Consider the following 21586-nt stretch of genomic DNA (forward strand, 5'->3'; position numbering starts at 1 on the left):
CAGACCTTATTCAGTCTTTTGATGGGTTGTCGGGAGGGGTGCCACTGCTCACTGCACTGTGCCATCCTTGGAATCCAAAACAGCTGTCAGGCTTTTAAAAAGTGCATGCACACCCCTTCCTGTGAAACAGCATCCCGGATCAACATGAACTAGGGACCAGACTTGTATTGCCAGGTGCTGTCTGACTCGCCACATGTGTGCAGAGTAGAGTGCTCCGTTGAGTTTGCAAGACTGATCTTTTAGAAATAGACGGCCAGGCCTTTCTTTCACTATACCAGAGGTTCTCAACCTTCCTCATGCTGTGACCCTTTCACACAGTTCCTCATGTTGTGGTGACCCCCCAGCCATAAAACTATTTTCATTGCTACTTCATAATTGTAATTTTGCTACTGTTCTGAATTGGCCGGCCCCTGTGAAAGGGTCATTCGGCCCCTAAAGGGGTTGCGACCCACAGGTTGAGAACCGCTGTTCTATACCTTTTGCTTAGCCATTCACTTACAGACCAGACCAACAGCCAGACTGTTGTCGAGTCCGTTCCAACTCAGTGACCCTGTGTGTAGCAAGGAAACACTGCCCAGTCGTGTGCCAGCCTCACCATTGTTGTTGCATTTGAGCCAATCTTGAGGAGCTAGGTGACTAGGTTAAACTCCCTGCCCTTTTTCTTCGTTGATGTGTCTATTTGGGTGGATTCAATTATCTAGGCCTCTTTTGGTTTTTTTCATCCGTAAAATGGAGGAAAATAATAATGGCCTTTGACTCACCACCGTGATAGCAGGCCTAGGTGGGTTCTGATGGGAAAGCTCCAGAAGAGTGCCCGTCACAAAGTGGACCTCCTACCTGTTTTATGTTTATTGCATACATTCCGACCCAGAGTTAGTGGTCGTGGTAGAATGTCATGCTGACGGTTGTGTTTTAATAGAATTGCTTTAATTTGGAACGTGAATGTGTTGATAACCTCAGAAACCTCATTCAGGTCTTTGGCTTCTCAGAGCTCAATCGCAGGGTGATTTTTTTACACACAATTTTCTGTGTACTTCCCCTTTCTGTTGTAGACATTTGTGCATTTCCATAACTTTGTAGTTCACATATCTGACTCTTCTAGGCTTTGACTTTTTAATGTTGAAGCCACGTTCTTAATGAAGCATCTACAAGTGCTGTATGTGGCTCCTACCACATTTGAGAGTATTTGATGGAGATCCTAATCATTTCAGGACAACCTGTCCTGTCATGTCAGGGAGAACTAGCAGGGAAAGTTTTTTGGGTGAAGGTTTTTTTCTGTGTGTGTGAAGGTTTTTTTGATATGTAGAACTTTCAACCTTTTTAGTGATTAGACAAGTTGTTTTTGTTTTTAAGTAAACTTGATTTTTTTGTTTGTTTTTAAAGCATTTTGTGACTGATTTACATAAGGGAAGAACTTGCTCACAATGAAATAGTGATTTTTCATTTAAATTAAGGTGCTGACAGAAGGACACCCTTCTGATAGAGCGTGTCATGGATTTTGGAACCACAATAGAATAATGCATTAAACAAACAGGTCATTTTGTATTCTGAGAATTTTCCCATTTCCTGGATGGGTCATTCTGGATAGAGAATTCAATCAGTGTAGGAACACAGTGGAAGATGTGGACATATTTAGAAAGAGCTGTTTCGCTGCACTGTCTTTTTATAAAAGGAGCCCTGGTGGCGCAGTGGTTGCACATTAGGCTGTGATTGTCAAGGTCAGCAGTTTGAAACCCCAGCAGCTCTGGAAGAAAGCCGGCTCTCCACAGTTGCAGTCAGTTACAGCCTTGGAAACCCACAGGGGGTTGCTACAGGTCAGCCTGGACTGGGTGGCGGTGAGGTTTCCGCTTTTTGTTTTGGCCCTTTTATTGTATCGGGAGTCCTTAGTGAAAGTGCTCGTCCCCTGTCATTCTTTGATGGGAGTCGACTGGAGAAGAAGGTGGGAGGGCTTTGTGGGGGTGGGAGTAGAAAGGAATTACTTTGGGGTACATGCTTGTGAGAACAAGAAATGGTTTTCAGCCTTCTCCGCGGTGCAGAGGGTTGCTTGGTTCTTTGCTGCGGTCTCAAGGAGAAACTTGCTAACGGCATTTGCCCCACAGTTTGAGCACGCATAACTGGGTGTGGGCTTCATTCCATTTGGTGATTGGTCTAATTTATTAATTGTGTGGATAGTTAATTTCTTGATTAAATTGTTAGCCTAATGAAAGATTCCTCAGTGACTGTCTTGGATTTTGTCTTAAGAAAGTTCTAGGAAAAATTTTTTAAAAAGAAAAAGTTGTTGGTAGAGTTCTCTTTGTAGTCATCAGAGACAAAAAAAAAAAGCCAAACAAACCCCAAAACCCTTGGGGATATTTTTCTCTATGTTCAAGCTCCAGTTTTTAAGCTTTTGGTTTGTATGACCCATATGATAGGTAGCTTCTGCTTTCCTACAGATGTTATGTCTGTTCCATGCTGTGTATCAGTGTGGATGCTGGCAACCGGTACGGACTGAGAAGTCCCCCAGGAGTTTCCGGGTTTGCAATCCCCATGGGAGCAGGTTGCTGGCCATTTCCCGCAGGGTCACTGTTGTGCTGCAGCACTGACATTTCAGTTGGTAGCTCAGTGCGTAGCCATCACATCACTGTGACTTCTTCTGCAAACATTAGTTGCTGCTAATTATTTTTTTAAATCAGCTTGTCTGCTGCTTAAATGTATTGGCATGATATAGATACAGCATATTAAGACCTTACTAATTGGTTTGTTAGGGGACCATTGAGGCAGATGACAGCTGTGAGGTCATTCATTCAGCATGCACTTATGGGGCCTACCCTGCCCTAAGAAGGAGCCCTGGTGGCAGAGTGGGTTACACATTGGACTGTTAACTGAGGGCTCGGCAGTTTGAAACCATCAGCTGCTCTGCTTGAGAAAGATGAGGTTTTGACTCTCATTGAGTTGCAGTCTCAGAAACCACCAGGGGCACTTCGACCTTGTCCTGTAGGCTCACTGTGAGTCAGAATTGACCCAATGACAGTGAGCTTGGTTTGGTTCCTGTCTTGGGCAATTTGCTTGTTACTCTTAAAGAACTCAGTTGTTTATTGGAAAAAGACCGATGAACAGATAGATTACGGCAAGTGGTATAGTCCAAAACAAAACAAAACAATCCCAACCCCAAACCTACTGTGCCACGGAGTTGTTTGTCACTTTGTTGTGACTTGTGTGTTGCTGTAATGCTAGATGTTGTGTCACCAGTGTTTCAATGCTAGCAGTCATTCAAAGTGAACAGTTTTCAGTGGAGATCCTAGATCAAGCACGGAGAAGGAATTGGCTGCCTGCCCACTTTGGAGGAAGTAACTGCAGAAAACCTTCTGCACCGTGACCCTGTGGGATAGGAGAGCTGCCCCTGTGGGTGTCTGAGGCTGTCCGTCTTGATGGGAGCAGAAAGCCTCATCTTTGGTGATTTTGAATTGCTGGCCTTGCGATTAGCAGCCCAACTTGATCCCACTATGCCAACAGGGCTCTTTGGTGATTTAGTAAATATAGGCAATTTGAAGTGATATTTTAGAAGAGTTATTTTACCTTCTCATATTTCCAGACATGGACTGGGGCAGAGTCCTGTTGTGTAATAACTATTTCATCCTATCATCGTACCACATAACAGACCAGAGTTTAAAGGAGGCTAGTCTGTCATTTTACATTTTAAATGGCATTAGCCATTAACTCATTTAGGTATAAGTCTCACTGAACTTTCTTTGGTAGGACAATAGATACTTCGCCTTCACTAATACCCTTTTGTATTATAGTTTCAAACTTGAGGTCATTGAACGTTATTGTAGTTCATCTGTCTGTGTGCACATGTGTGCGCTCATGTGTTCGCGCTCCTAGTATAATATATGTTGCCATGATTATATTTTCCTGGTAGGATTCTTGAATCCTAGTTTATAAGACAATGTTTTTAAAAAGAAAGAGTGATTAGTATTTAGGTAGATTACCTTAGAAATGAAAAAGTCATGATTTGTCACTTAGCTCTAATTTGCCAGTACCATAAGTTTTTTTTAATGAAATATTGCTGTCTTAACAGTTGAGGAAGCTTGCATTGGATTTGTCAGAATTTATAATGGGACCACCCATTTTAGTGCAGATTTCCTGTTGGTGTTGACAGGCGAATAGTTATTGTTTGTTACTAGTATTTTCTATTCATTATATTTTGTGGTTACTGGCAAACTAAACAAAATCAACTTCACCGTCATCAAGTCAAAAAGTCATCAAGTAGAAACCCTCACCAAGTAGAAAGCCTCATCTTCCTCCCACGGAGCGGCTGGCTGTTTCAAACTGCAGCTCAACATGTAACCCCACTGCACCACCAGAAACCCAGACTCCACACTCACTACCATCGAGTCCGTTCTGACTTGTGTCAACCTACAGGACAGAGGAGAACTGCCCCTGAGGGTTTCTGAGCCCGTAACTCCCTGTGGACACAGGAAGCCTCATCTCTCTCCCGCTATACCATCAGGGATTCCTTTTTTATGGCTACAGATCAGGAATAGGTAATCTAATCATGTGTTGTTATTGTTATGTGCTGCTGAGTTGATTCCGTCTCATAGCAACCCTGTATGACAGGGTGGAACTGCCTCCTAGCATTTCCGGGGCTGAAGTCCTCGGAGTAGTTTGAGAAGTGTCCTCCGGAGGCGCTGTGGGTGAGCTTGCCCTGCAGGTCTCTGGGCTAACAACCAAGTGTGTAGCCACGGTGTCGAATTATGTATAACCTACTTCTTCTTGCAGTGTGTCTCTGTGCTGGTTTCTAGAGAGCCAGCCCAGGGGATTTTGTAAGTCCTCCCTGTCTGCTTTGAGAATTCATCTCTCTCTGATGTAGATGGTGAAGCTATTAAGACAGTGGTTTTCAACCTTCTCAATACTGCGACCCTTTAAGCCAGTTCCTCATGTGGTGGTGACCCCCAACCATAAAATTATTTTCGTTGCTACTTCATAACTGTAATTTTGCTACTGTTCTGAATCGTAAATATCTGATATACATATTTTCATTGTTACAAATTGAACATAATTAAAACATAGTGATTAATCACAAAACAATATGTAATTATATATTGTGAAATATGTGTTTTCTGATGGTCTAAGGCGACCCCTGTGAAAGGGTCGTTTGACCCCCCAAAGGGCTCACAACCACAGGAAGCGAAAACGATTGACGCCTTACTAGGGTAGTCTAGTTTTTATGTTGTGGTGGGAGGAATCCAGCTGGGCTGCGTAAGTGATGTGGAAAGGGGCTGAAGAGGCTTGAGGAACCCGAATTGGAGGGATGGAGTGACTGGGGAGATCTGATCAGAACCTGAAAGTGGCATGAGAATGTGAAGTGGGGAACTATATACAGTTAAAAATATATTTTTTATGATTAAATTGCACATATAGTGCAGCGTGATTGTGTGCTTATTATCTTACTCAACTGCACCAATCACTTCTTTTTGAAGGCTCAGCACACAGCTGGCCCCTATGAAGTAGAGAATAAAGATTCCCAAGTCTCCACCTTTCTCCGAATGCTGTACCATGTCACCTCTGAGACCACCTCCCCTCAGGATTCCCCCTCCTGTCTCAAGGCTCCATAATTCACTGCCATGCGTTACAGAACTCACTATCTGTCTCGGAAGCGACACAAGTGAAAAGTGATTTGTTCAAAATCCTTACTTCCATATCAGTCTGGAGGCTTCTCTGAACCCGCGTGGTTGCTGTCTGAAGAATGCAAATTGGCAGGTGAGGCAGCAGGCTGCTTGCTGACTCATAGGGCGAGGAAGCTGACAAATCAAGTTGAGTGATAAGCCACTGGCTCAAGTCCTAAGAACCAGAGGGCAGATAAAGCCGAGCCAGATGCAGCACCCAGAGCAAGAGAGCAAACTTGGCCAGGGTATCTCTGAGGTCTCCCAGGTCACACTTGGCCTGGCTACAGACACAAAGTGGCTGAGCAAAGTCAGGCTTCAGGACTCACATCGCCCAGATGGCTCTCACCATTGCCCAGATCTTCCTTAGTGGCTAGAAAAGTAGTGTGCAGCTCAGCACATGCAGTGAACATATTCCTATCCCATAGGGACCAGCCTCGGGCTACACCTTCTAAAGACAAGTATTCCAGCACCACTTTGGTGCATCTGTTCCCTCTAAGGAAGTAGCATTGGTCTAACACTATTAAGTAAATGCTACACTTTATATGGACTTCACAACCCTCCCCCTCACGTACTTTTTCTGTTCCAGGATCCAACCCAGAATACCTCCCTGCAGTTAGAGCATATATGACTTGGATAACTAACTGGAGATCTCTGGCTTTTCTGTGCTGGGTATGGGTTCAAGTCCCCTCCGACCAATCCTGAACGAGTGGAAGTCACTGACTGGGAGAATAAAGATTATTGTATAGGTAGTGTTTTGTACTCCTGATTCAAAGCACTGCTAACTCTGTGCATGACTTGGCCATGTCCTCAGGAGGCTGGTGGAAGTTTCCTGAGAATTAAGAGTTGACTCTAATTGAGATCCCCGTCCTGTGCTCTAATACACCCTATGCTCACCTCACGCATAACGTTTCCTACCTGGAACTCTAACCATTTGTTTACCCATCGGACTTTCATTAAACTGATTTATTGGTTGACATATGTTGTTGTTCTTCCTGTGGAGTGGTGGTGACCTGTGTGTGCAAAATAGAACTGCTCCCTGGTGCTTTCAAGACTTTGACCTCTTGGAAGCAGGTGGACAGGCCTGTCCTGTCTTCCGAAGTGCCTCGGTGGGTTCAAACCCTTAACCTTTTGGTTAGTTGAACACACAACTGTTTGGGCCACCCAGGGGCCCTTGTGTGTCATATAATAGGTGTTTCTTACACATTTGAAGAAATTAATAAGTCATTGTTTCATGATACTGATATTAAGTCAACAGAAAATTTAATTTTAATACTTGAGTGTTGAGCTTCTCAGGGCCATTTAAAGTTTCCTTTTCTGTGATTAATTGAGCTTTTTTTCTTTGGGATCTTAAAACACTATAGAAGGTTGCTCTTCTAATTATGTGAATACTTTATTTTTAATGGAATCAAAAGTAATGAATGTTAGTTGAGCTAGATCTTTTGTTAGCTTCTGTGTGTTGCAATGCCAGGTCACCCTACAAGACTACTGGTCTGGCTATCTGCCTGTAAATTCATGCACACTTAATGAAATGATAACTTCCCAGACGTATTGAAAGAGACGGCTTGTCAGAGCCAAAGAATTAAGTTAAGATTTTTCCTGTTAGCATTGCGATTCAGTGGCCCAAGGTCCTGTAAGCACACAAGTGGCTACGGTACAGGAAGACAGGCCCATTTCCTAAACCTGTGGGTCATGAATATAGAATATAGAAAACACCATAGGGATCAAACATACACACACACTGCCACGACCACCACCACCATCTCTCACTTCCATGGAGTGGATTCTGACTCTAATTGCCCCGTGGGTTCTGAAACTAACTTTATGGGATAGAAAACCTCATCTTTCTCCCATGGAGTAAATGGTGGCTTCAGACTGCTGACCGTGGGGGTAGCAGCCTTCCACTGTGCTACCAGGGCTCCTTACGTGGAAGCTGACATCTTGATTGGGTGTAAAGAATGTGAACGGGCATAGAGATGTGACAGTCGGCTATTTTATTTTTCTCTGCAAGAGTTCAGGAGGTTACAAATAAATAATGAGTTGCCACTTCTTATTCTCCCCATTTTATTTATGAATCCCCCCCGCTCCCGCACACACACACACACACACACACCCTCGCCTTTTTTCTGGGAACTGTGAGGCAAATGGGAAAAAGTTTATTCCGGGTGATAGTTGAAGCTAAGCTGGGCTACATCCATATTCATCTCATTTTGAGTCTGAATATTCTGGCTTGTTTTAAAGAGAATGATGCCATAGAATTAAAATTGAATCAAGAAAATAGGCTGACTTTGCCAGTCATTATACAAGGTATAAGTCACATATGCTGGAAGTAATGAATTTAAAGTACACACTTAAGAGTGTTGACAACCGTATATACGGCCATGCAATAAAATGTAACCCTGACATAAAGCACCGCAGTCTCAGTGTTTCCCTTGTGCTGCTTTGCAGCTAGTCCTTCCCAGCCTCTGACATCACTGTCTTGTGCCGCCGTGACTGTTGCCCTTCAGCATTGTTCACCTAGCAGCGTGCTTTGTATAGTCGTACATGTGCCTGTGTGTATCAGCAGTTCGTAGTCTTTTTTTTAAGATTTTATAGTTTATTAATTCTTTGGTGAAAATCCCACCCAGCCAGCGCCGCTGAAGTCACTGTGGGATGTTCAGTCGTTCGTTTTGCCTTTGCAGCCCCATTCTGGTCTTGCGTTCCTGTCACTGTTTCCGCGAGGCCTCTTTCTTCTCATGCAGGCATGTCTTGCATGTCTGTGTCTAGGTTCATTTTTCTTTGCTTGATCCAAAGAATCATAAATCATGCCGAAGCCAGTAGTCTTGCCACCATCAAGATGGGTTCCAAATCCAAATGACATCGGGTGTGGTCTTGTACATTTTGGCTATTTTTTCATGAATTTCTGTCTCGGGCACTGTTGCTTTCCCGGGGTGAAGGACATCAGTGACCATTTGTCTTTGCTGAAGTGGCTGCTTGGTCATGAACTACCCTGGTCTGGGTAGTTACTGTGTCTTTCATGAGCGTGGAGGACGCTCAAGCAGCCCGAGGTGAAAGCAGGAGTTCGCACTCTGCTTTTGTGGTGTGCACATGCTGGTATTATGGACAGTACCAGCTGATAGACCGTTTGTGTGTTCTCCAGTTAGGGGCATTGCTGAGACAGAGCTGCTGTTCACATTCAAGAACAAGTCTCTGTGCACATACATGTTTCCTTTCTCTGGTAAAAATCCCAGAGAGAGATTGTCGGGTCATATGTTAATGTCTGTTTACCTTACAAGAAGCTGGTCTGAAACAGCAACCCTATTCTGCATGCCCACCATCATTAACTCCCGCCCTTAACAACACTCGGCATTGTTGGTCTGTTTAGGTTTTTATATAGTTGATATTTTTATATATCACTGGGGCTTTGATGTACATTTCCCAATTCATATGCTTATTGACTATTAGATAGCTTCTTTGATGAAGTGTCTTTTCTTGAACCATTCTTTAAAGTTGAGCTGTCTTCTTACTGCTGTTATAAGAATCTTAATAGAGTCTGAATAAAAGTATTTTATCAGAGTATGTTTGGCAAGTTTTTTTCCTAACCAGTGGCTTTTTCAGTTTTTAAAGTATCATTTAAAGAATACGCGTTTTAACTGATGAGATCCAAGGGTTTTCTTTCTTTTGCAGTTCATGTTTTTGTACCTCTTTTTAAAAAAGCTTCTTGAGCTCAAGGTCACAGGATTTTCTCTTTAAAGCTTTATCTAAAAGTTTCATAAGTAACAAAATCTTTCATCAACATTTTTAATGAGTTTTTTTAAGTTCATGCATTCCATTTATCTCATAATTGCTCCATTTTAAAAATTCTTTTGTTTCTATTCAACCTGCCACATTATCAGGCACTAATTATGTGAATCTATTTCTGAATTTAAAGACTTTTACCTTTTAGCAGAGCCTTCCCCCACGTTAGACCTGATAAATGACATTTCTAAAATTAGCTGTTGTTTTAATGCTTCCTTTATCTTCCAAATGACGTAAACCCTCTGCAATCCCAATATGGGCCTTACACAGTTGTCAAAACTTATCCTTCATAAAGTTGATTTAAAAAAAAATTTGACAAGATTTTCACCAATGATTTATGCAGGATTAGAGAAAACTTTTCATTGCTTTAGGTCTAAATTTGTTACAGGTACTAACATCATTTTAAAATAATAGTATCACCTCTATTGAATTGCAAAGAACTTACTAGTAGTTTCTAGTGCTGAGTCAAGTTGAAGTCAGTATCATTATTCATGGGAACAAATGGAAGTAAGATAGAAGCTTTGGTTGAAGGAGCTGTTAGCTCAGAGAAAGGACAGTCTCAAATAATATCAGATTAAAAAAATTAGGGGCTAATATTGAGCATTCTTCCTTCGTGGCCTAGGGAGCCCTAGTGGTGTAGTGGTTTTCTGTTGCAGTACGATCTGCATGGTTGGCAGTTTGAAACCACCAGCCAACCCCAAGAGAGGACTGAGCTTTCTACTCCCCCAAACAGTTATAGTCTTGGAAACCCACTGGGGGTCACTGTGAGTCAGCATCGACTTGATGGCAGTGAGGTGTTTTGTTTGTTTGTTTTCCTCGTGGCTTAAGTCCTTGTTGGGTCATAAGCTTCTTTTGGTCTTCATCAACCACTTTCAGTGTGTCTCCTGGGCTGATATTCTGATAGTTCCTTCTGGTTCTTCTTTGCGCGCACGTGCGTGCGTGTGTGTATTTAATGTCGAACCCCTCTGGGTCTATATAATGAATCTTTTCTTTGGTCCCCCTCTTCATGATGATCTTTTCCATTTCCCATGTCTCCAGCCTCAGGATGCTGGCATCTCTAGCTTCAGCTGCATATTTCCATTTATCTTTGGAATCTATTCATTTGCCTCTCCTAGAGACCTGTCATACTTAGCATGGTCAACTCTATACTCATGAGCCTTTCTTCCATATTTGCTCTGCCTCCTGAATTCTCTATCGCCATTCATCCAGTCCCCCAAGCTGAAGAAAGTTAGATTTTTCTTTGCCTTTCCTTTATCCAACCTCACAGTCGTATTGCTTATAACTGAGCAATAAAGCATACTCTAAGCATCTATCCCTCTTATAGCCAGTCGTAACTAATCCCTTGGGTATATTCAGTATCCTCTTATTTCATCTCTCAGCCTTCCTGCCATCTGTCTTCCTCTTTGGAGTCTCTTCCACATTGCCCTCTGAATTACTTTCATTTAAAGTGTGCCGTCCAACTTCTCTTTTAGTTAAAAACACCTCCTCTTTTTCTTTTCTTTTTTTTTGGGTTACTTATAAACAGGAGCCCTGGTTGTAGAGTGGGTTATGAGTTGGGCTACTAACTTTGAGTTTAACAGTTTGAAATTACCAGTTGCTTCTTGGCCGAAAGATGAGGCTTTCTACTTCCGGAAAGAGTTACAGTTTTGGAAACCCACAGGAGCAGTTCTACCCTGTTCTCTAGGGTCATAATGAGTTAGAATTGACTCAGTGGCAGCAAATTTGGTTTGAATTCTGGATATAAACCAGTCCTGTGCTACCAGCTTGGAGGCCCAAACCACCAGCTGCTCTGTGGGAGAGGATGAGACTTTGTACTCCTGGAATGAGTTAAAGAAACCCACAGGGGCAGTTCTACTCTGTCCAACAGGGTCGATCTACTTGATGGCAGTAATTTGAGTATGTTTAAAATCTATAATAAAATCATACACTTTATGATTTTAAGTGGTCTCTTTTTGAGCTATCTTTCTGCCTATTCCAAGAATACCCCCCTAAAATTGCAATGTTAATATGACAAGGATGAATTTCATTCAAAAGGAAGTTGCATGGGAGGGAAGAGGTGATGATGAAGAAGGAGCCTTGTAATGGGGAGAGGATGCCACCCAGTGAGGGGGTGGGAGCAGGGGAGAAACACTGCGTTGGACTGCCACTCAGTGAGACACAGGACTGTGAGTCTTTTGAAAGACAGTCAATGGGTGGGGTCTTCTGGACCAATGGGTGGTTGCAATTAGGGCCAATTTGCTCAAGTTCTTCTTTTTTTGTGATAAGGCCGCCTAGATTGCAAGAGACCCAGAGGATGAAGGGCGGAGATTAGATAGGGGGAAACTAAAGTTATCACATCTTATTAAGTCTTGGACCTCGAAGTAGGGGACGTCTTTAACTTAATTATCTGGCTGTCAGTTACTAACCAGGTAACTATAGGTCAGTAACTTAGCTCCCTGTTTTCTGAGTGATAAAATATGAATAATAAGAACAGTGTGCTTATCTTACATGGTTGACGCGAAGAGCCAGCGATATGATACCGCTGAAGTACTTGAAACAGTACCTGGTGCATAATAAGTTCTCAGTATAAACAGTTGTTGTCCTCATCCTCTGCTTGAGAGTTTGGATTGGATTGAGAACTGGAGAGTTTGGATCGTTGTTCTGGCTGTCTCCCATGAGATCTCCCGGGAAAAGCAGTTGGGCCCTCAGGTAGCCTCAATGCTGTCTTCCTGTACCAGAGTCCAAACCACCCTCAGAGCCTGGCAACCCAGCAGCCTGCCTTATGTATGAGTAGAGCCCTCTCCCCGGCCTCCCAGTCGCCTGGGTGAGAATTTCCAGCAAGCAGCCCTCCTCTCCCCGTACTCCAAGAGCAGCTGCCTTCCTTCCTTTTCCCAGTTCACTTCTCAGGTGCACAGGAGGCAGTAGGGTGCCAGAGAAGTTAAGTAACTTGTCCAAGATCACTCACTAGTAAGTTGTGGGATATAGGTTTATGCTGGCAACTACTGCACCATACACATCCCCAACCAAATCCACTGCCATTGAGCCAGTGCCAACTCAGGGCGGCCCTGGAGAACAGAGTAGAATCCCTCAAGGTGTTCTGAGACTGTTCATCTCTATGGGAGCAGACTTTCTCCAGAGGAGCAGCTGGTGGGTTGGAACAGCTTACCTTGTGGGTAGCAGCCCAATGAGTAACCCATTAAACCACCAGGACTCTTTCTACGATACTATACTGTACTCAAGGAGCCCTTGTGGGTTATGTTTTGGGGTGCTAACTGCAAGGTCGGCAGTTCAAAACCACCAGGGTGAAGTTTTCTACTTTACTTTCGTAAAGATGTACACTCTTGGAAACCCACAGGGGCAGTTCTACTCTCTCCTATGATGTCGTAATGAGATGGACTCCACTTGGTGGCAGTAACTTTTACAGTCAGTCACCCTGGTTTGGCCCCAAGGGTCTTCTTTCTAACTCACCACCCACATCATAAGCGCTTGGCTTTCACGGTGTTGAACTTCTTTTAATCCCTTTCTTGATTCAGCTTTTGCTGATGCTGCTTTTCTTGCCTTGTGAAAGCATTCTCATTTTTCACTAGTCAGCTCTCACAGGCAGGTATGGCTCTTGTTTCTCAGACATCCTGTATGACACTTGCCGTCTTGTTTGGCGTTTGGACAGAAGAGTTCCCGTCTAATTTGCTCTCGTGACTTTACCTTGCAGCACATGGTCCAGCACACTACAAATATTCGAGAGACGTGAGATGAGTGAATGATGCTGAAGAACTGAAAGGGCTCAGTGATTTTCAGAGTGAAATGTACACCGTTTTAAAGGATTTTAAGCAAAGGGCAAATGTAGCTGTCTGGAGATGGGGAAGGCAGCAGAAGGAAAGTGTCATTTAAAATGAGAGTGAGTAAATGGGCTGGGTGGTTAGGGGGCTGTCGGCCAGGAGCTGCAGTGGTGCGGGGAAGTAGTGCTTTTTAAATGTTTGGGCTCAAGTACCTCTAGTGCAGTGGTTCTCAACCTGTGGGTCACAACCCCTTGGGGGGGGTGTCAAACGACCCTTTCACAGGGGTCGCCCAATTAATCAGAGTAGCAAAATGACAGTGATGAAGCAGCACTGAAAATAATTTGATGGTTGGGGGGTGCCCGCCACATGAGGAACTGTCTGAAAGGTCGCGGCAGGAGGAAGGTGGAGCACCGCTGCTCTAGTGGTAGAGGATAGTGACTCTGCAGCCCCTTCGGGGCCAGCAGCAGAACCCCAAGCCGCTTTCCTGCCACAGGACAAATACCCGTGTTTTCTCTTTAGAAATTCATATATATCCTACTTTGTGATTTGTGAATTTGTTCTAACACGAAGATACTTTTTCCCTTATCTGCTTATCCTACTCTATCCTCTTATCCTCTAGTAGAAGGGAAGTTACCGAAACGTATGTAATTTCTTCTCTGGCTTCTAGCACATTCTGGCATGCCCTGATGCTCAAATTGGGGAAGCGTGGAGTTGGGCTGTAGTTTCCTATGGCAGCATGCTAGCTTTCTGTGGTTTGGGGGATTGCCTACTCCAGAGCATTGTGTCAGAGAACCGAGGGGGGTGAGCTCATCTTGTTCTGACTAACGGGGCTGTTCCTGGAAGGCTGCAGTCAGTTGGAGGCACCTCACTAACAGATTGCTGGGGACTTGCTGGAGAGAGTTCACAGAAGACCCACAGGAATGATTAGGAGACTGGAGGGGCTGAGTAGTGAAGAAAGAATATAAATGAAAATCGTATAACTTGGCTGAACCCAGAGTGCAAGAATATACAACTGTGTGAATATCTCTAGATCTGTTGGTCTTGATGGGGGAGGGCAGTCGGTTATAGCGGGATTTGGGGGTTGTGCAGAATAAACCAAGGTTGAAATTAAGCAAAAGAACAATGCATATTAATGAAATTTCAAATATTTAATGATGCCTTCTCATTTCTTCAAACCTCTTTAGCCCTTTCATGACCCATGGGACGTATGTCACCCACCAACGTTTTTAGCCTCTCAGCTGCTATCCTAGATGTACTGCATAACTGCATGGACCTAAGAAATGGGTCTCACCCACCAATCCTACCATCAGAGTTCACTTGGGATATGTGTGTCCCATATCATTGCATCAAAATCTATAAAATCTATTTTGCCTCAGGCATTTTTTCTTTTTTTTGGTCCCTTAATGTCAGCAAGCCTTCCTTTACTGAAAACACATGGTATCAAAAAAGATACAAAGCAGAAAATAATTTGGGTATGGACGATAGAAAGGTTAGCTAGATAGAACAACATTTGTAGTCCTGGGTTATTGATTTTTTTGTTTTGTTTTGTTTTGTTTTGATTTTCCCTAGCATCTCGTGCTTCTGTGTAGAGACTGCTGGAGCAGATCTTTTTTCTATGTCTTGTATTGAATTCTTTTGATGAGAATCAGTCGATATTTGGAATTCTAGCCACTTTGCAGGCGAATCATCTTTCTGCTTCCGTAAGGAGTTAGTCTTGGGAACTCAGAGGGCAGTGCTGTTCCGCCCTGTAGGGTTGCTACTTGTCAGAATTAACTCCAGGGCAGTGAGTTTGGTCACTAACTTTTTTTGTACCAATATTCTGAACTTGACATTCACAAAGTTTCCTGCCTATCTTTGGAATAGTGCTTCACAAGTAGAGTCTGGGTCATTATTAGATGCTCTAATGTGAGGAGCCGGGAGACAGCATTTGGTCCCTGAGGTAGGATCCTAGGAAACATATGCTCGCTGCCATCCAGTCAGTCCTGTAGGTGGGATGGCAGGAACACTTATTTTGAGAATCAGTGTGTTACATTTTTACTTGGCATATCTGGTAGACATAAGGCTTAAGAATGGACATATTTGATCAGAGCACACGGGAGCAGATGAAGGGGCAGGAGGAGAGAGTGGAGCACAGCCTGGCCCACCAGGCAGTGATGATGATGTTCCTGAGTAGAGCAGCCAGTCCACAGAGAGAACAACAGGGCTGGCCCTACTATGAGACATGATGCCCCTCAGTGACTAAGGGCGATACAGGGGACAGCACCGGAGACACAGTGTGGGAATTGCACCTGACCTGATCCCACCACACCGAGGCAAATCACTGGGGGAGTGCAGCGGAACAGCAAGGGAATGGAGTGGCAAGGTCCCCAGGGAATGCTGAAAGTGGACTTTGGGGCCAGGGCGTGGTGCCCCAACAGACTGGACTGGAAAACGCTCCTAAGGGCCAGCAAACGATCCCTGAACTAACTACAAGCTTTTCTCTTGTGAACTGTTTTGATCTGTTCTTTTTCAGTGGTTTGTTTTTGTTGTCTGGTTGTATACTGTTGCTTTGTTTTCCTCTGTCTAGTTTTCGTGCATGTTAGTGACTCCACAGGTCTGTCTGAATAGGACAGGCTGGATGAACTATCTGGAGGAAAAACAACGGAACCGACAGTTCCGGGGGGACTTAGGGTGGGGGGGTAGGGGGGGTAAGGAAGTGGTGTTAACAAACCCAGGGACAAGGGAAAAACATGGGACCCCAAATGGTAGAGAAGGGGGAGTGGCAGGCCTGGTGGGAAATGATCAAGGGTAAGGTTGCTTAGAGAAGAGGTATACTCTAGCCCAGGTGGCGATGAAGCATGGTAGTAGGGCAGGAGGAAGGTCAAGGGAGATGGAGGAAAGAGCTAGGAGTCAAAGGGCATTCATGGAGGTCTAGACAAAGACATTTACATGCAAATATATATAGGAGGATGGGGAAATAGATCTATGTGTCTATATTTATAGGTCAAGTATTAAGGTGGTGGAAGGACCTTGGGCCTCTACTCAAACACTCCCTCAATGCATGAATACCTTCTTTTATTAAATTGGAACTCTATGATGCTCACTCTCCCGACACAACGGCTGGAGCCAAAGTGGGTGAACAAGTAAATGTGGTGAAGAAAGCTGATGGTGCCCGGCTATCAAAAGAGATAGTGACTGGGGTCTTAAAGGCTTGAAGATAAACAAGCAGCCATCTAGCTCAGAAGCAACAAAGTCCACATGGAAGAACACACCAGCCTGTGTGATCAAGTGGTCCCAAAGGGATCAGTTACCAGGCATCAAAGAACAAAAAATCATATCATTGACTGCACACCTCCATGATAGGATCGCTGAAGACAAATGGGTGCATAAGCAAATGTGGTGAAGAAAGCTGATGGTGCCGGCTATCAAAAGAGATAGTGTCTGGGGTCTTAAAGGCTTGAAGGTGAACAAGCGGCCATCTAGCTCAGAAGCAAAAAAGCCCACATGGAAGAAGCATACCGGCCAGTGCGATCACGAGGTGCCCAAGGGACCAGGTATAAGGCATCATGCAAAAAAAAAAAAAAGATATAAGTGTGTGTATGTATGTGTATATATGTGTATATTTATATATGTATGTGTATATATGTATATATATATCACATTAAATGAAGGGGGAAGTGCAGAGTGGAGACCCAAGGCCCAAGTGTCGGCCAATGGAGATCCCCTCATAGAGAGGTTTAGGAGAGGAGATGGGTTAATTAGGGTGTGAGGTAGTATCGATGAAGAACACAGCTTTCCCCCAGATCCTGGATGCTTCCTCCCCCCAACTACCATGATCCGAATTCTACCTTGAAGGGCTGGATAGGACAGAGGCTGTACACTGGTACATATGAGGGTTGGAGGTACAGGGAATCCAGGGTGGATGATACCTTCAGGACCAAGGGTGTGAGGGACGATGCTGGGAGAGTGGAGGGTGAGTGGGTTGGAAAGGGGGAACTGATTACAAGGATCCACATGTGACCTCTTCCCTGGGAGAGGGACAGCAGAGAAGGAGGGAAGGGAGACTCCGGATAGGGCAAGATATGACAAAATAACGATGTATAAATTACCAAGGGCATATGAGGGAGGGGGGAATGGGGAGGGAGGGGGGAAAAAAAAGAGGACCTGATGCAAGGGGCTTAAGTGGAGAGCAAATGCCTTGAGAATGATTGGGGCAGGGAATGTATGGATGTGCTTTATACAATTGATGTATGTATATGTATGGATTGTGGTAAGAGTTGTTTGAGTCCCTAATAAAATGTAAAAGAAGAAAAGAGAAAAAAATGATTAGGGCAAAGACTGTACAGACGTGCTTTATACAATTGATGTATGTATATGTATGAACTGTGAAAAGAATTGTATGAGCCCCAATAAATTGTTAAAAAAAAAAAAGAATCAGGGTTGAGATCAACAAGGAGAAACATTTGCCTGATTCTGCAAAAGGACATAGAAGTGCTAGAAAATGAGTTTCCTGCTTGCTTTGGTTTATAGAAATGAGTTTATATACAGGCTACTTATATAGCTTTAAGGCCAAGACAGCTACCCCAGAGGTGGGTAAGCTTTTTCTATAAAGTCCCAAATAGTAAATATAGGCTTTGTAGGCCACCATCTGCCTGCCATTGTAACACAAAAGCAGGTTTTGGCAACATGTAAATGAATCAACATGGCTGTGTCCCACTGAATGTTTTTTTCTTTTTTTAAAGAAAACAGGCAGCTGTCCAGATATGACCTGAGGGGTCCTAGGCCCCTGCTTTGAACCCTTGCATCCAACAGCTGTAGTATTATCTAGGAGTCTGTTTCAAAATAGGAAAACCCAGTGCCTTTGGCTCAATTCGGATTCAGTGGCCCTGTAGGACAGAATAAAAATGGCCCGTAGAGTTTCCAAGGCTGTATATCCATTTGGAAACAGCCTGCTGCATCTTTCTCCTGTGGAGTGGCTAGTGGAGTCCTACTGCTGACCTGGCAGTGCCTGCAACAGAGGAAGACTCTTGGGCACCTTCTTAAGCCTGTTGCTCTAGGTCAGTGATTCTCAACCTTCCTAATGCCATGACCCTTTAATACAGTTCCTCATGTTGTGGTGACCCACAACCATAAGATTATTTCCGTTGCTACTTCATCACTAATTTTGCTACTGTTCTGAATCGTCATTTAAATATCTGATGCAAAAAAAATCTGATGCAGGATGTATATTCATTGTTACAAATTGAACATAATTAAAGCATAGTAGTTAATCACAAAAACAACATGTAATTGTATATTGTGAAATATTTATTTCTAATGACAAGTAAATGAACTTTTGTCTTAAAGCATGGTAACAGTCTTCACTCTGTGTACTTATATGTGAGCATATCTACATATATCTACATGTACATGTGACGGACCCGCCTGGAGATGGATAGAGGTGTCTCAATTCCTAAACCATCGGAAATATGTGTTTTCTGATTGAGTTAAAGTTTATTGTGCCAACCTGGCTGATAAACACATGTGGGGTTAATTGAAGAGCGGAGAGATAAATGGCTCAGTGAGCCTCGCCTTTCTAGTTCTCAGGTCTCTTGCTTTCTGACGGGCGGACCAGGGTGCAGCTGCCTTAGCCAGCTCCCTGCTTCAGCTGGCAAGGCTCACTTCCTGCATGACATCCTTGAGGAGAAGCCATATAGACCTACCCCGATTCAGCCCTGGGTGCTGAAGCAGCCATGTGGAGACCCCTGCTAGTGCTAAGATGCTTACACATTCACTGACTGAGCTTTCCTCCAGCAGTTGGCATCATTGTGTGTGCTTTGTGAGATGAAGGAGGACTTTGTGGTTTGGTGTTGGACATATGGGCTAATGTTGGACTTGTGGGCTTGGGCAGCACTGGATTGGGATGTTTTCTTGATGTGCATTTACCCTTTATATAAAACTCTCTTATACTTGAGTTTTTGTGGATTTGTTTCTCTAAAGTACCCAGACTAACACACCGATGGTCTTAGACAACCCCTATGAAAGGGTCATTTGACACCTAAAGGGGTCGCAACCCACAGGTTGAGAACCATTGCTCTAGGGCTAGGTCCAAGCTTGTCCAACTTCCCTGTGCCTGAGGATCACCAGGGCTTCTGCGCAAATGCAGACTCTACCATTCTGTTCTTAGATGCCATCAAGTCATTTGGAGCCATGGTGGTGCTATGTGTTAGTCATTGGTCAGTTAACCACAAGGTCGGTGGCTCAAACCTATCAGCTGCTTTGCAGGAGAAGGATGAGGCTGTCTGCTCCAGTAAAGATTTGGAGTCTTGGAGATCCTGTATAGCATCACTGCAAGTCAGAATTGACTCGGTAGCAGTGGGTGTTAGTAAATGCTGGAAGATTTTTTATCACAGAGGAAGTGGTTCATTTGGCCTAGTAGAAGGGCCATCCAAAGAGTCCAGAAGAGGTGATGGTGCTTGAAGTGGGCCCTGAAGCCCTCTGGAGTCTGGGAGGTGTCAGAATAGGTGTGGCGGTTTATAGAGCAGGGCAATGAAGATGGAGCTGGGAGATGTTTGATTTAATCCGATAGCAGGTCACAAGGCCTGGAGACAGACTAAGAACATAATAGCTGTACAAGTTGGGAACTTTCTACTTTAACTTCTCGATATTGTCTCCATATTCATAATAATGATAGCTTGTCTGTTCTCCCCACATATGTGGAGAGTGGGCTTCTATTCTTCAGGACAGAATTTTTAAAAATCATTTTATTGGGGACTCATACAATTCTTATCACAATCCATCCATCCATCCATGGTGTCAAGCACATTTGTACATTTGTTGCCGTCATCATTCTCAAAACATTTGCTTTCTACTTGAGCCCTTGGTATCAGCTCCTCATTTTTTCCCTTCCCTTCCCTCCACGCTCCCCTCACCCTCATGAACCCTTGGTAATTTATAAGCAGGACAGAATTTTTTACATATCCTTACTTTATTAAAAATTTAGAAGACAAAAGATAAAAGTAGAAAAAGAAAAATGACTTAAAATGCTATACATTTATCTGTAACTATTAACATTTTTATGCTTTCTTTCTGGTCTTTATGTAATTTCTTTTTCTCTTCTTCAATGTATTTATTTATATTTAAAAGCAACTGTTGACAAAGGTTCACCGGAAACAATCTGAACAAGTAGGACAACTCAGTCACTCCCACTGACACACTGCTAAAAGTCACCCGGGGCCCCCACAGAGACTGGCCACAACCAAGCGGCTCAGATTCTGTCACAGATATGCAAACTGACTGCCCCCAACCTCCCTCAACCACACAGTGGTTTGAGGACCATGAATCAATCACTTCTGGGCTATTTTTAATTTAAAAAGTAAAATACAAATTAAACAACTAATATATCTTCTCTCATCACTGTTTCTGACGGGGACAGTTTTATTTGCTCTCTTCCCTTAGTGGCCTGGTTTCGGAGACTCTCCCAAGTCACACAATAAGCCAACCCCAAAGAGAAACAAGCGCCTACCGGCTCATAGTGCAATAAAGCGTTCTCTCAGGGTCAGACCCGAGCGCGCTCTGAGAAGGGACACGCAGCGAGCTCTACTAGGTGTGCAGGTAGTCCCGGGACTGGAAACGGTGATCATTTGCACTGTGGGTGGGCGGTGGGAGGGAGGTGAGGCGCCGGACCTGGCGGCGCTCGGGTGTGCAGCTCGGCAACTCCGTGTAGGCTTTGTATTTGGCTTTTCCAGTTTCGCTGATGACGCAGACACGATTCAAGTCCCTGAAGTATTCATTGTAGTCCAGGGCATATCCCACCACAGATTTGTCTGCAGTTTCTAAGCCAGCAAAGTCTGGTCTGTAGCCAACGCTTCGAGGAGTCCTTTTCTCCAGCAAGCTGGCCATCTTTGGGTCGTGTTACTTGACCAGAGAGAGCAGGGTTTGCATGGTTTCACCAGTGTCGATGATACTCTCAAAAAGAAGAGGGCGGAAGACAAGCGGGGTAAGCCTTTGCAAATAAACGGAAAAACCCTCAGCAATCAACACTCTTTCCAGTCAGAGTTGAGAGGTCATCTCCACCAATTACTTTTATGTCCTCAGTTGACTGGTTATTGCAGTAGCTCTTCACTCTGATAAAATCTACAGTCATAGGAATGGATCTATCACTATTTCTGTTCAGTGCTTTGATGTAATCCAGCAGGTCAGCAAAGAATTTATAGTCCCCCTTGAGCACGCAGAGGGCCACCATGTGATGGTCTCCCATTTCCTTCATCATGTCTCGAGCAAACCGTTCAGTCCTGTCCATAATTAGTCCATGAGAAATAAACACCTTTTCCAAATCCTCCACGTAATGATTAGGGATACAAAATAAATCTAGGTCATAGCCTGGCTCATTGTCACTCATCACGACGCTGGGGCTGCGGGTCGCCATAGCAAAGGCAGCAGGAGCACAGGCTG

At 44.0% G+C, this 21586-nt stretch overlaps 1 protein-coding gene and 1 pseudogene across 3 annotated transcripts in view; one reads left to right on the top strand and one right to left on the bottom strand.

The window, feature by feature from the left end:
• Positions 1 to 21586, top strand: part of AREL1 (apoptosis resistant E3 ubiquitin protein ligase 1) — a 57233-nt gene that overhangs the window by 889 nt on the left and 34758 nt on the right. The window lies entirely within an intron of this gene.
• LOC142426218 (hypoxanthine-guanine phosphoribosyltransferase-like) lies at positions 20735 to 21560 on the bottom strand (annotated as a pseudogene).

The sequence above is a fragment of the Tenrec ecaudatus genome, chromosome 14, assembly GCF_050624435.1.
Source record: "Tenrec ecaudatus isolate mTenEca1 chromosome 14, mTenEca1.hap1, whole genome shotgun sequence".
NCBI lineage: Eukaryota > Metazoa > Chordata > Mammalia > Afrosoricida > Tenrecidae > Tenrec > Tenrec ecaudatus.